The 15,680-nt window shown below is 48.7% G+C and overlaps 1 protein-coding gene across 1 annotated transcript in view; it reads left to right on the forward strand.

Moving 5' to 3' along the window:
• The window catches only part of LOC100119744 (leucine-rich repeat and immunoglobulin-like domain containing-NOGO receptor-interacting protein 4), a 68,847-nt gene that overhangs the window by 38,700 nt on the left and 14,467 nt on the right, over nucleotides 1-15,680 (forward strand). Inside the window, exon 3 of the mRNA XM_008211816.4 lies at nucleotides 2,830-2,906. The gene's annotated coding sequence lies outside the window, so the exon portion shown is untranslated. The remainder of the gene's footprint in view (nucleotides 1-2,829; nucleotides 2,907-15,680) is intronic.

A 15,680-nucleotide genomic window follows, 5' to 3' on the forward strand; every position in this document is an offset into this window, starting at 1 on the left:
TATAGCCCTTGATGCACAGATTGTGACGAGGGAGAAAGGAAAGCTCCATTGCGCCACCTATCTTCACTGGCCAGAAATTCAGAGATATGGAGAGAGATTCAGTTCACAATTGTTCACTTTAATACGCGTATACTATTTATAACCGATTCTTCAGCGTGGCCGATATTTTTTCTTGATGCGTATTAGCCTAGAGGATGAGAATACGATCAACATTCCTTCGAAATCCGATCATCACCGGCCGCGGCGTATTTAAACGTACATCAGAACAAACGGCCGCCTCCTCATAACTCCACCCAGAGAATCAAGCGAAGCGAAACGAAACCCATCGGAATCCCTCGCTTAATTAACCTGCCCACCGCAGGCCCGTATACGCATCGCACTATATTAGGAAGAAAGCTAAAAGAAAAAAAAGAGGAAACGCACCCGCTGCGTGACCGCTCCTACACGCGTGCGCTCATCTGCTCCTCGAAATCACGCGAGCCGGCCATCCGACTTTTCCGGCCCCTTTTATTTTTCCCCTCTAATTTTCCAGCATCCTCGTTGTCTCTCTCTCTCCCTCTCTCTCTCTCTCTCTCTCTCTCTCTCTCTCTCTCTCTCTCTCCGCTGCGTTGATGACCTTCGCCAGTGCAGACCTGGTATATAGGTGTAGATATAGGACAGGTGGAAAGCGGAGAAGATCGAGGCCCCGACAGGTGGCGTCGGGCGCAAGACCGATGGCTCAGAGTCAGCCGGCGAAGTCGGGAGATAAAAAATGACGCTCGTAAAGGCCGGAACGTGTTCTCCAAAATTTATAAGATCCCCTCCTTCCTCGTGCCTATATGTACTAGATCCCCCTTTCCTCGCGCGCGGACCGATGCTGCCGCACCGATGCAGGAGCGAGGCTATCGTTTGAGGGATATTCGTAATATCTCGGGCGATGCGTCTTGCGATTTTTACAAAATGCCGGCTGCTTTTCTCGCGTGTATTATATATAGGTGCAGGGCTGGATTTCTGGTTAAAAGGAGATGGTACAACTTGATGTTTTGCAACTGCGCGGTAGGCAGAGCTAATTCAAAGTTCTCTCATTGAGCTCGCGTTTCGATTCCGTCAGCAAATTGTCCCACGAAAAGAAACCGGAGAAAAAAAAACAAAACGAGAGCTCGCATTTTTTTCTACCCCTGCAGTGGTATTATTTCCTTCGGCACAATTGAGGCTCGCGCAGGTGCCTCGTGATCTGCGCAAGACGCGATCAGTCGAATTTTCTACTGCTTCGGAGCCACAGTCGCGCAGCCCGCTTTGTCGCTATTTTTCTCCGGTGCGATTTTTCGAAATCGAGCGCGCCGCCGTGAATTACAAGAGAGCGGGAGGCGTGTCGATCGGTCTATGTACTTTATATACGTACCTCGGGTTCGAGAAATCTCCGGTCGTATTTTTTCCGTTACACACAGCTCCGCACAGTCTGATTTAATCAATCGGAAGTACTTTTTCCTGGCCATACTAATCAGCCCGTTATCTATAATTCTTCGTCCGTCGAATCACGACAGCACACACGCCCATATTGATTCACGACGCGATGAGTCTCGTGTATCCGAATAAAAAAAGTCACGGCGGTCAAAACTCATCGACGACACCGCTCGATTAAAAACCATAACGCGCCAATAAATCGCTTAACGAGCTCGCGCCGGAACCAGTTTTCGCCCCACCCTCTTCTGCACACAGAACACAGTTTCTTCGCTCTCGCGGGTATACATATCTTATCTCTCTCTCTCTCTCTCTTTCGCGCGCTGTTTCTCCTCGAGAGGCTCTTCTGCTCGCTTCTTTGCCGATTCCTTTCTATCCGGCTAGCTTCTTTCAATCTGCCCCAGTTCCGTCTTAAAAACAGCTCTTATTTTACCTTTGACGCTCGAGCTCCCTCTCGCGCCTTTTCTACCCCCTCATTCAGTGCAGCGCGCGGAAAAAGCGCGCGAGCGACAAGTAGCTGTAGATAACTCTCTCGTGTGGCTTGCTGCTGCTGCCGTTGACACGGATAACGCCGCTCTTTCGAGTATTAATTTTTTTTTCCCGCCTGAGAGAGGGCTTGTCAATTACACGAGCCATAGATACACGTACACATCCATCGCTGTCTTTCTCGTCCGTGTCTCGCCGGGTTATCTCTCGGCCGTGTCTACCGGGCGGGACAAGATAGCCCCTGCTCGTCGCCCTCCTCCTCCTGCGCTCTGCGCTCTTGTTATCTCTCCGAGAGCTAAACCGTCGAAGTTTATCTGGGCGAGCGCGCGCGACGACAACTTGCCTATGCACGCGACGCGACGCCAGGATGGTCATCCGGTTTTGCCGTCCGTCGTCGATCCTCTTCGCGCAGCATTGTCTCTATAATCTTGAGTAGTCCGGCCTGTTGTGTAAATACTGTCTACACTCGCCGCGCTTCTTATCTCGCTCCACTCTTCCGAAAATGCTAAATTCCGCCTTTTTATCGCGCGAGCTCTAATTCTTTCTCTGTCTCTTGCGGATCCGTACACACAGCTATACGTCTCCGCGGCGTCAGGGCAAATGAGCTTGGAGGCTATATTCGCGGGGCTGCGTGATATTTCTCTTCGGAGAGGGCTATTTTTTAGGCTGTCCTCGGGGAGGGATAAGCAGAGCCCGTATCTCTGTCTGCGACGAGGACGACTCGACGCTCCATTTAATATGTTGTTTATTAATCCGGCTGTTTTGCGGCGCGCGCGTGATACACTCTCGCAGCTATGAACATTATTTATCGCGCTAGAGACGCATTTCAGGCGAGTGATATTTTTCCTCGCAAGTATAGTATTTCCGAGCGGAATAATGATACTATGAAATTTTTGCTTTCAGGTCGGACTTTTGAAGCTGGTCGACCCGGATGTGCACTTTAGCCCGACGCGCGCTTCGCCCTACGTCCTCCAATTTAAGTGAGTATACCCACGCGGTCGCCGCTTGGATATTCGATATCGGAGAAGGGTAAAAAGCGCATATGCAAGAAATAAAATGCAGCCGAGGTCGATAATGCAATTTCCTCGTGTCTTCGCGAAATGCAAAACTGCAACGAATTTCCGTTCGATCTACGCGCAACACACCCTATAACATCGTGTCGCCTTATACGCGTCGAGGGATAAAAAGGCGCGTCTCACGCGCTCCACAGTGATTAAATTACGAGACCGCCGCGCGCTGCGATTTCAGCCTCGTAGTCATTTCTTTTTTTAATCTCCATTATGCTAAGTAAGTAACGAGCGCTCTCGTGAAATAAAAACTGACAGAGAGCTCCGCGGAGCGAGGATAGCCACTCTTACCGGAGACAGATCGAGTCTCTTCGCATTATGATCTCGCTCTCGCCGGGGGGGATATTCATTAGGGAGCTGCGAGTACACGTAGTCGCTTTTTCGAGTACTTTTCAGCGTGATTGAATATTCGCGGTGTATTTGAAGTTGTTCCCTTGGAAAAAAGCCGTGTGTTACACGCGGAAGCGATAGCGTAACAGGCTGCGACGTCGTCCCTTACAACGTCCTCGCAAATTATCTTTGCAAGTTGTTCGCTGATTGAAATCACGTCGAAAATTCGCAAGTTTGGCCGGAGTATTAAGAAGAAGAAGCCGACGCGGTAGCGGAGTACAGGGCACAGAGTGCAGTGCGCAAGTACGAGGAGGGCTATAGGGAGAGGGAGAGGCCAGTGTAGCAGCAGCAGCGGTGGCGGCAGCGGCGGGTGGATACGCCTCGGTCGTTCAGCGGTTCGCCAAGTCTGGAATGAGTTTGGCCCATCTTCAAGTTGGACCGGGAGAGTTTCGGAGCTCTACCATCCGCTGCCGCTGCCGCTCCTTCCTCTCTCTTTCAATTTCTTGCCTCCTGTATTTCACTTTTCCGTTTCTCGCAGCTCTTTTTTCCTCGTCGGCGCGGCGCACTGTTATCCCTTTTTCCGAGCGTCCGTCGCTTTTCATTTTCCGATCGCCGCCGCTGCGTCTTTGAGGCTGTAATACACTACTGCTTGCTGCAGGTATAATTTTAATAAAAACTCGCTCGACCGCCGCTTCTCCGGATCTCGAGAGATTAGAATGTAAACGAGCGAGATGGTTAAGGTTGATTGATTCATACCCGCGTGTAGAATAGGAGAATCGCCGCAGGTGTCGGAGTGAAGGATTACACGCGTATACGAGAGCAGTAACAATCTGCATCTAAAACGATCCCGCTTTGGAATTCGAGTTCCTTTTTTCTTCTCGGAGACGCGTCCGAGGAGTGCCTCTGCACACGCACAGCCCATACAGCCGGAAGATTCTGTAAATTGAATGCGTCTCTCGTGCTTCGCTGTTGTATGCCATATACCTGTACCCTTCGCGACTTATTCTATCCCTCCGCGGATTCGGACCGAACGGCGCAGATTCCATTATAGACAAGGAGTCTTGCTGCAGCCGTGAGAGAAAGCGCGTTTGATGCCATTTTCATGCATTATGCATGCCCTGGCAAATTGTGTTATTTGTACCGCTACTGCGAGACGCGAGAGCGCAGGACAGTGCGAGAAAAAGAACATAGTCAAGACCGTTTGGAGTTATACGCCGCGCAGCTACTCCTTCTTTCTTGCGCGGCCGCGAAAAACGATTGTCGGGAGCTAAATCCAACAAGCCGTAGCTTATACCTACGTGGGAGGCTTATACCCTCTCCTTCTCCTCCAGAGCCGCGTAAGTTCATTCGCATGATTCTAGACTACGCGTCTAGCTCTTCTTCTTTTTCTTCTCTTTATTCTTCTTCTTTTTCGCCGTTTCTCTTCTTCATTCTTCGCGGAGACGGAGAGGATTGCCCGCTGTAAGTAACCGCGCTTTCCGGGGAAAGAGGAATTGCAACACACAGCAGCCGAGCGGAAGCGGACGGGAAAACTGAATTTTAGGAATATTTCTGTCCTGGTTTTATTCCGCGACGGAGGGCTGCCGCCGTCAAATGAGACGCGTGGCTGGATTTGCGGACCTCGAGCGATTGAGTTATAATACACGCGGATGGAAGAATTTAATCGAACGATGCATATTTCAGGCGGTGGTTGATCAATAATTACAGCTCAGCTCTCGATTATCTATCATCGCGATTGCGAATTTTTTATTCAGCTGTCATCAATGATAATCGGGAGTTAAATTAAACCGGATCCCTCTAATAGTGTACGCGTAAATAAATCACGTGTCGGCGTCCGAAAATACCCGAGAGCCAGCCTCTATACGCATCGTCCCGCAGAACGTGCATATAGGTGTCTATGTACACAGTGCGTCAATCTACATAGAGTTGAGAACCGATGAAAGCAATAATAACGCGCGTGTATAATTTCGTTTAAAAAAAGATTCGCCGGTGCGTATGTGTCTCCCGTCTATTATAAACTTTCCGCGCGCGCGCGAGCAGGCTATAGAGCGTCTATATAACAGCGCCTCCATAGTCTCTACACACGTGTACAGTGTGCGTCTAACTCGCATTATATAGTTTTAATACGGCCGGCCGAGCGGAAATGACGCTATCCTCTTTTATTACACGCGTGCAGCGCATATAGCCGTAGCTCGTTGGATTCTGCGAATACTTTGGTCCACTACAGCGCCGGAGGTCGTGTGCACGGCTGGGACGGGGTTTTAATATCGTCTTGCCACCGCGTCGCCGATGCTCCTTTTGCCTTTCTTTATTTCGTCCATACGCGGCTCTTATATCCTTTATTTCGCGCTCGGGCACTGCTTTCGGAGAAATGAGGAAATTTCTCGAGCGAGCAGCGCATGTTTGTTTAAAGGACACGCCCGCGTTGTTGCGAACTTTGTTCTCGAGTTTATGAACGGCAATTTGTAACAAGGATAATTAAACGAAAATATTTACGTCGAATTTGAATATTTCCACCTTCCGTGAATTCAACCAAGCGTTCCTCGTGCTGAGAATTCGCTCTTGATAAGCTTTAATGAGCGCGAAAAAACAGAGGCTGTATCCCCGGAGCCAGCGGATTATATTATATATTTTAGCTGCATCGTCTATCGCGAGTTTTTTCATTAACGAGAGGAAAAGCTCGCGCGAGAAAAAAAATCGCATCGACGCGCGGCGCGAAATATGCCAGCTCTCTCTCTCTCTCTCTCTCTCTCTCTCTCTCTCTCTCTCTCTCTCTCTCTCTGAAAAGCGTTCTTCTAAAATAAATCAGCATCGCTCGTGTGTTATTGCGCGGCGCTGCGGCGTCTCTTTTCATATCGGGCTTTCGCTTTATAGGCGCAGCGCGCGTTCTATATTCATCGATTCTTCTCTTCGCCTATGTTTTTTCATATATAATTAATGAACGGAATCGGTATGAGAAGAATGGATACTTTAAGCGTACCCGCGGATAAAAAGCAGTATCAGAAGCGAAGAAGAAGAAGAAAGTGCAAACGCTCACACGTACAACGGTGCACAGCTTAGTATGTCTTTGACTCTTTATCCAAATGCTGGATTTTCCCGCTTTGGCGCGTCAAAGCAATACACATCAAAGCCCTATACTCACACATAGCAACATCGCCGCTCAATCAAATATGCGTCTCAGTTGCTTGATTCGGGATCAGCTACCCTTGCATGTGCGCGCAATGCACTGCTGAGGTCCCCCGCAAACGGCCGAACACCTCTCCGCTGCATGTATACGCTGTAATATACCGACTACTGCTCTGCTGTCGTTCGGCGCTTCTTTCTACACGTGTACGCGTACAATAGTTGTGTGTGTGTGTGTGTATGCCGGTTTTGCTGCGTATAGGGGCGGATATAGTCTGCGGGATAGACAGAGACGGGGGACGATGAGCGGCAAATATTGGGAGAAAGATAAAAGGTTTAGAGACTGAGGGGGAAGGGGGCAGGCAGAGCCGGCGAGATAAAAGGAGATAAAGGGATTTGATAACGCGTTTTTTAACGCTTTGATAAACAGCGAGTGAGAGAGAGAGAGAGAGAGAGAGAGAGAGAGAGAGGAGAGAGAGAGAGAGAGAGAGAGAGAGAGCGAGCTCCAACAATGGATCGACTCATGACGCTCCTTTTTCAAAGCGGTCTTTATTATTCCCTCTGCGCATCGTATCTGCTAGCTCTTTCCTCGTCTGCGTGTATCTATCAATTTTTTATACACCGTTTGCATGAAAAACTGTTCATTTTTTTTCGTCGACGCTCTCTTTAACCAAAACGTCGATATTTTTGTCAAGGCTTCGAGCGAAACATTTCAATGCGAGAGCAAAGCTCACGCACTTCGTCAGCGACTGATCTCTCCGTCATCTTCTCGCGCATGTATCCACGAGAAAGCTGTATAAGCCGCCCACATGGCCAGTGAAACTCTAGCGTGAAAATCACTCGCGGCTATACACTGCGTTTGAAGTCGTCGAATAAGCTCTCTCTCTCTCTCTCTCTCTCTCTCTCTCTCTCTCTCTCTCTCTCTCTCTCTCTCTCTCTGTCCGTATAGTCGCTGGTGAACCGACGGCGGCAACTGTGCAGCGCACACGTGTTTCCGGCCCGGTGAACCGGAGAAACGGCGTCGCACAGTTACCAGCGTGTCGATAATTATATAGTGGAAACGTCGATATCGGCTAAATACCGCTCCGCTCTCTGACACGGTTACTCTCTCTCTCTTTCTCTTGCGGCGCGCGCACTGCAATTTGTAAGTTTCAAGCGGCGGCAGCTATTTAGGCTGCGCCAGCGGTCTCCCTCTCTCTCTCTCTCTCTCTCTCTCTCTCTCTCTCTCTCTCTCTCTCTCTCTCTCTTAATATACGTGTGGGAAAAGTCTGCGCCGAGTTGCGGAGAGAATGAGAGGCAACTTGGACAATGTTCGGGGGCTAGGTCATCCGTGAAGAAATGGACTGTTTGCAATTTGCTCCGCGGCAGGGAAAATCCCCTTGATCTGGCGCGATGACGGCTCTCTGCGCCCCGGCTGTCTGTAATACGCTCTCGTTCGGAGGAGATATCTTCTTCGTCTTCTGTCTGTACAGCGCTTCGGCGCAGACATTGGAATTGACTCGTCGACGTTCTTCCTTCTCCGCACAGCTCTCGGGATGATCGACGAGGGCCGATTCTGATTTTTAATTTCTATAAACACACACGCGCGCATACTTGAAACTCGCAGCACGTACAGGCGCACGGCGCGCATGCATAATGCGCGCATACATTATAATCCAGCGCACTATAGCTATGCTCTCGATTGAAAATCAAGGGAATATGTTTATTTAAAATCACCCCAACTATTTACAAGCCTCGCGTAATTAACGAGAGCGCGCGCGTTAATAATGCATCGCCCGCGCGCGCCTGAGAGAGGGCTAATTAGTGCATGCACGTGCGGCTCAAATATTTAGTTGTAAATTTATGTGGCACACTCTCCGCCTCGCGTTCGCGCTTCCGGGATAGCGACACGTTGAATATTTAATGAAAATCGAAAGAGTCGTCGCTGAGGAATAAAAAAACGAACGAATGGCGGTTAATTATCTCCCCGTCGTCACGGCGACGGCGACGACGACGACGACGACCCAGTTAATTTGTTATAACGCCGCCTGAATTAATGCATAAACGATATCGGGTTCGCTCGCTCCTTCGGCTGCAGCGGTTAAAAAGAGATCCGCCGTAATTCGCAGCGAGGACAAAAATCGGATGAGAGTAGCTGCGCTAGCCGCGCGCATTGAAAACGAGATTGAGCGCACAAAGCAGGCCATTTGAATTTGTAATTTAATGCATTTTTCCTGTTCCTCGCGATCCCCGGTATATAAGAGAGCCCCTCCGCTTCCAAAATAATTCAAGACGATCTTCCGCGCTTAAGCCGGCCCCGTCCTTCACGTCCTCTCTCGCTCTCGCTTTCCCGCGAGACGCAAAAAAAGAAGGTCAATTACACAATGAAATCTTGTAAAAAGGCGAAGGGAGGCAGCCTTTCGTCGCTGCAAGAAATAACAATACTAATATACAGCAACGACGCTGCGGCAATAGCGATTCCGAGATAAAGAGGCCGACATTTCTCCTCGAGCCGCGCGCGCCCTTCTCTCTCGCCGGGAAAAATCCAGCGAGAGCTTTTTCACCCTCCGCTTGTTTTCCTTCCATCTCCCTCGGTTAGTTTTTGTTGTCTCTCTCTCTCTCTCTCTCTCTCTCTCTCTCTCTCTCTCTCTCTCTCTCTCTCTCTCACTCCGGCCTATACCCTCGGATGAGTCGCTTCTCTCCGTCGTCGTTGCTATACACGCCATACACTGCACGCCGTAATAACCTATACGCACACTTGCCGTGCTTCCACACCGGCGCGTGTTTTTTTTCTCTCTTCCCAGCGAAAACAAGAGTCACCCCCTGATTGCCCCCGAAGACCGGAGAGGAGAGGACGCACACACACGCGCGCGAGAGCTGCTCGCGCGCGAGGACCGCACCCCTCAGGAGATGCTTGCGTTTATAACTCGCCGGAGCTTTTTTACGGGGCTGAGCGCGCGCGCGGCTCGATTTCTTCGAATAAAGCGGATAGAGAAGTTCAATCGCCGGCCGAGAGCTTTTATGTACGCTCTCGCGATGCTTACGCAGGGGAATCGAAAATTTTATGACACATTGCCTCCGCACGCCTGGCTATTTGTATTCCTGCTTCGTCTCTCTCTCTCTCTCTCTCTCTCTCTCTCTCTCTCTCTCTCTCTCTCTCTCTCTCTCTCTCTCTCTCTCTGCGATGTATGCTATATACTCGATCGACGCTGACGCCGAGATCGATACGACGCGCTCGTCCGAGTAACGGTGTAAAAAAGCGTCGCTCCGAGTATTTATAACGACTTTGACAGAGGATGTTTCATTTTGAATGGCGGATTTCCTCTCGATCTCTTATACACTTTGTAATTGATCGCTGTCGAGCTCGTTTCGAAGTGTCCGCTTTATGAATACATCATACGTTTAGTTCTCTGCGTTAAACGTGTAACGGGGTCGAGTACCTTTGTGAAATAGTAAAAGCCCTGTTTTTAAAACTTGGCCGCAGCTTCCGCGAACGATAAATTGAAAATATCGACTTTCCGCGCGTTTCGATTACTCGAACCAAAACACACAGGGACGTGCACTTTGGTGTCGGATTCCTTTCGGGCATAAAATAAACAGGCGGAAATTTTGGTCGAAGCTGAAATTTAACCGAGTAACGCCGCGCATTCGCTTCGCAAATGACCGATATAGAGTAATGCGCGTGTAGCGCGAATTCCACTAATTGCGAAAAGATGTTCGAGCGCGAATGAAACTTTTCATCCTCTCTCTTCCGCAAAACTATCTGAAAACTGATAATAAGTTGTAGAGTTCGCTCGATTAAAATTTTCTTACGCCGACCCGCGATGCCTCTTATCGTAATCGTGAGAAATTCCACTAGAAAGTTCCGAGCGTGTAGACTTGTACAGATTCATCTCGTCTCGCTCCTGTACGTTATATTCTCGAAGAAGAAAAATACAGTTATGTTCTCCAACTCGAAATTTCCAGTTCTATACAACGTACGATACATGCATACAAGCATAATAACAATAATTTGTTCTCATTTATAAATCCAACTGGATTTTTTAGCCGTGGTTCGTGGCAAGCTCGCCGATTCAAGCGAATGCTATACCTGATGCCCTTCTTATCACTGTGGATGAGTTGTCGCGAGGCGAATTGTTCGAGCGCGGACAGTTCGCGGCTCAGTCTATGGGAAGCGTTCGGGAGTACTGCTCCTTGAGTCCTAGAGCCTGAATAAATCAGAGGTCTTCCTCGAACCTTGGTCTTTCCACGTGGAGAAAATGTGAGTCCCGGCTGAGGCCGAGAGCTAACGATGCGCGAGTGGAAAGGGCAGGTATAGCCATGGTGCTGACTGGCAACCCCGAGGAGAGTTAGATCTAAGACTGCCACCGTAGAGTGAAGACGATGTAATTGTTATACTTCTAATATATTTTACTAAACTAGAAGACTCTGTGACTGGTTTGCACCTTCACCCCGCCTATTCCTACACGTAACGTATAAGAAACTATGAGAATCTACAACCATAAGCAAACATGATAGTCCCAGGCACTTATAGCACGAGCAGCCCAAGTAGGCTCTAATGAGACCTCTGTACAGTTTTGGCATAGACGAAACGCCGGTTATATAGAGTGAGATCGCGGATACAGCAATGAGGGAAATAAGAAATCGACCGTGCGCCACCTACATTCGCTAAACGGAACCAGTTCAAGCGGTGAGTGGGGGAAACGAGGTACAGTCCAAAATTTCTTTGTTAGCGTATTGCTACAACCAACCAGGCGTGCTTAAAAAATTCTAGTCTAAAATGTTGAAAATAACGCGATAACAACGAAATATATCACTTTTGTCTGAATTAGGATATGATTGTTTTTCATACGTTCAAATTGAAACCCAAACAAAGCGAATGTCCTACTTCATGTCACCTAAAATACATCATTTTCGCGACTGTAAAAAGTCTACGCAACCCCCTGCCCAAACACGCCGTCCGAGCTCGGCAGACACGCATCGCAAAAATGCACATGATTCTAATTTCCTGCTTTGATTTATCCACAGTCGAGCGCGCTACGCCGCAAAAACGCCGGGCCACATATTCTCCGCAAACCGGGCGAAAGACTCTCGCAAAAAGCGCGCGCGGCGTCGCACGTACAGCAGGAAAACCCTCTCGCGCATACACATAGCCATATAGGCGGCGTATAAATCCGCACGAGGCCATTCGTCATATTCTTCGAGCCGACGAAGGACCAAAAAAGAGCCCATATATATATATATATATATATATATATATATATATATATATATATGAGTCGTGATAAAAAAGACCAAGTGAAGCGCGAGAACGCGCCCAGAAGACGAAACAGCTATGCGTAGATGTGCGTCTTGTATTATTCCCGAAATGCGTCGAGCCATTCTCGATGTATAATCCGTGATTAATGGGATTTTATACAGTTTTTCTGTATGCTGTATGGTGCATTATACGCGTCTTCGTATATCGGAAGAGCTTCCGCCGACGCCTTCTGGATTGTACTGTTGTGTGATTCTTTTTTTTTTCCTGGGCGCAGCGCATCGGCCTTCTGGTAATTTATAATGGAAAATTTGCATAGAATGGGCGTGTGATAGATACGTTTCTTTAGGGCGCGGAATCTGTATAAGAAGCTCGTCTCGTGCCTCGCGTGACGATGAATTGTGATTTATGGTTCCTATAGGCGCGCGGCTCTCGAGCTCTGGAAACGTACGTGTCATTGGTTATAAATATTTTCACTGCGGGCGACGAGAAATGATTTTATCGGCTACTTTAGATTTATGACTTATTCTTTTGCGTCTTTTTTATTCTCGGCGTGATGATACAGTGATTATGTATTCGCGAGCTAGAAAGCGGTATGAATTATTTATTCCGCGCGCAAATATATAACAGAGCATTTTACTGTATAAATTCTCCAAGAAATGTTTAATGGTTAATTGCAGCTACTATAGGATAATGCATATGATAAATATCTTACAAAGAGAAACTCATCGCGAAGCCAATCACAATCTGCGCTTGATTAAAAACACCGCGAATAATTGTGTCAAAGTCACATTTGCTAATATTTGCCGCACTCGTCACACACACGCACACACGTAAGTGCAAATTGACGAATCGTTATTTAACGCTTGCGCGCGCGCGCATCTTGCCGAAAACTCGCTAAAAATTTATAAACACGCATCCAATTAACGTCGCGCGTCCGCTAAATTCATACACATAGTAAACCGATAATTCCAGGGGAATCTGCTCGGGGAATCTAGCGGCAAAAGCTTTCAGAGGCGCTCGCGCGTTTATACAGGGCGACGCTGCAGTAGCTCTGGCGCATGAAATTAAGCTAACGCGAATTTCGCGTTAAACATGCAAGCCTTCGCCGCTCGGCACTCTCCCTCCCGCGCAGAATTCAATAATCTAATGAAACACGTGCCGCCTGTGCTCTACTCCTCGTCGCTCGCTCGACGCGTGCAGGAAAAAGCACGTGAGAATACGTTAATTTCATCGCGACTGTACCACATTCGTCAGTCGACGCGACGACGCGCGTCAAGTCGGTGTCTCCAGACGCCGCGTATGGATTATTCTATTTCCGTATGTGTAGCGACGACGGGGCCGTTCCTCTATCCATAAATAACCGTATCGCAAACATTCGCTCTATATAAGCGCGACTCGCTCTTCTCAAAGTGCATACATACGCACGGTCCGCGGCGGCCACTTGTACTCCTTTATTCAACGAACGGTTAGTCCGTAATCCGCTTTGCTCTTCTTCGCCCTGGCCCTTTGTCTCCGGCTCTCTCTCTCTCTCTCTCTCTCTCTCTCTCTCTCTCTCTCTCTCTCTCTCTCTCTGTGTTTTTACCGCGGCTGCGATTTTTCTTGCCGGCTTTATCTCGCTTCCTCGTTTCCTCTCCTCTATTTTTCCCCGATGCGCCTGTACTTGGTCTGTTTGCACTTTTATTGTTGTTCGTCGGCTTAGTCAGGTTGAATAAGTCAGGTTCAGCTCGCGCGCGCAAAAATATTCAGCGAACGCGACGTTGAATTAAAAAGCTATCGCGTTGCTCTTATAATACAAGCGCACTTCCCTCGTTTCCGGCTGGAAAATAAGTCGCCGCCACGCAGGTGAAATTTAAAATCTCCGCGTCCGAAACAGCGCGCTCCATTTTTCGTTCTGTGCGTATACGTATTGCGACACTTTTCAAAAATGCGAGAGACGAGCGTAAAAAGCGCCAGCGGCCAGTATCGCGCAGAGAGAGAGAGAGAGAGAGAGAGAGAGAGAGAGAGAGAGAGAGAGAGAGAGAGAGAGAGAGAGAGAGAGAGCGGTTTCTCACAAATCTCGGCAGCGCGGGTTCGCGGAAATTCAGCTGAAATGAAAATTCTCCAGCAGCGTATGTCCTGGAGCTCGCACTCTTATCTACATCGCGCGCCGGCAACTTTCACCATTTCTCCGCGAAGCTCTCCCGCCCCTCCCGCGAATACATGCATAACTCCGCGCCGCGGGTAAACCTTGTCGTCCGCGAATTATACCTCAGGTGTCGCGTCGTAAATAAAACGCGCCGCGAGAGAGAGAGAGAGAGAGAGAGAGAGAGAGAGAGAGAGAGAGAGAGAGAGAGAGAGAGAGAGAGAGAGAGAGAGAGAGAGAGAGTATGAACGGACAAAAGCGCGAATTTCCGGGGTGTGTGTGTGTGCACAAGCGTGCGTGGGCGTAAGGCCGGCGCCAAGTTTTTAATCCACGGCGAGTGAGAGATCGGCTACTGTTACGAGCCCGAGTGGGTGTGATATAATCTGCGGCTGTTTTGCTTGGCTTCGCTGTGTACGTACTTATGCTATACTCGCTTTTCTTGCGCAGCGCTTTGCTGTTTGGCTTATATTGTCGCGAGCCCGAGAGCGCAGGCATATGTATTATATTCGCCCTTTGTACGAGAGTCGAGAGAGAGAGAGAGAGAGGAGGACGTCGGGATTTTCTTTGCCGTTCTCGAGTGCTAACTTAATATTTGTGTTGCTGCGCGGCTGGATTTTAATCCTGAGAAACTGCTTCGCGAGCTTGATCATTGTCGACGAATAATAAAACTTTATACCCGAATCTTGATTTCTGGTAGGCGTAGACGTCAAGACAGTTTGCTCTTTTTATACGTCAAACAGTCTGCATTTTTTCTAATCATGATCATCTCTTTTTTGGCACTGCGCCGCGGAGCTTTCTTCCATCCTCTCGAAATTCTCGAAACTAATTGTTCTCCTCGCTCGAGTCTCCGACTTCGTCGCGACGTTTTTTTTCCGAGTGCGCCGCGTGTCGGTCTCTTATTTTACACGCGACTCGCTAATTTTAGGAGTAGCCGCGTCTTTCGCTGGTCTTTTTCGAAGTGCGCGCGTCTCCTTCTGCGGCCATTCTCGCTCGCGTTCGCTTTGTCTTCTCACCGAGGCTTGTTGCTTCCTCGTCCCTTTTGCAAAGCTAATTTGAGTTGCTACCGAGTATCCGTGTGCGCCATTTCCTAGACTCTATCTCTCGACTCTGTTGTTTACGCTCCGAAATATCCCAACTGCGGTACGTATACGGCTGGCTTCTGTATTTCTGCATAAAGTCACGAGTAATTCCATAGCCAAAATAATTTGCATCCGTCGCGTCAAATAACTCGACGGTTATATAATGAAGCCTAATGGAAGGAATCCTGCAGCGCATCGACGCTTCATATTCCGGTGAAGTTAGAAGAAGACGAATAAGAAGGAGCAGGAGGAAAGAAAAGACAAAGCAAATTCTTTTCCGCGAATTTCACTAATGTTTTCCCCCCGATTGCTCCAAACTTATTACCCTCTTTGAGGGCTGTTATATGCGCGCGCGCGAGCGCGGGGAGGGCTTTGGCTTTCATTGCCTCTCTGTAAAATCCGCGCGCACTCTCTTATACCTTTTCTCATTTCAGTCGTCTGGATATCTAAATAATAATTCTACCCCCTCTCCCACTCTCTTTCTCTCTCGCCTCAATTCTGCTCCCGGAAACTCGTCCGCCTATATCTATACGTAGTGCCCGCAGTGTCGCGCTCGTTTCCTTTCTTCCGACTTCTCCCGGAGCATTGTCGTAATTTTAAAAGCCATCCTCCCCTTTAGCCGTCGCTGCGTCATTACTCGAGTAATGCCGTTATTACTTACATTCCGCTATAGACCGCGCTAGTCTCGCGAGGCTCCAAAAGTTATGATTTTTTCTCTCGCCGTCGTTATTAAGTTTTTTTCTCTTCCTCGTCGTCGTCGTCGTCGTCGTCGTCGTCGTCGTCGTCGTCGGGAA

The sequence above is a fragment of the Nasonia vitripennis genome, chromosome 2 (genome assembly GCF_009193385.2).
Source record: "Nasonia vitripennis strain AsymCx chromosome 2, Nvit_psr_1.1, whole genome shotgun sequence".
NCBI classification, from domain to species: Eukaryota; Metazoa; Arthropoda; class Insecta; order Hymenoptera; family Pteromalidae; genus Nasonia; species Nasonia vitripennis.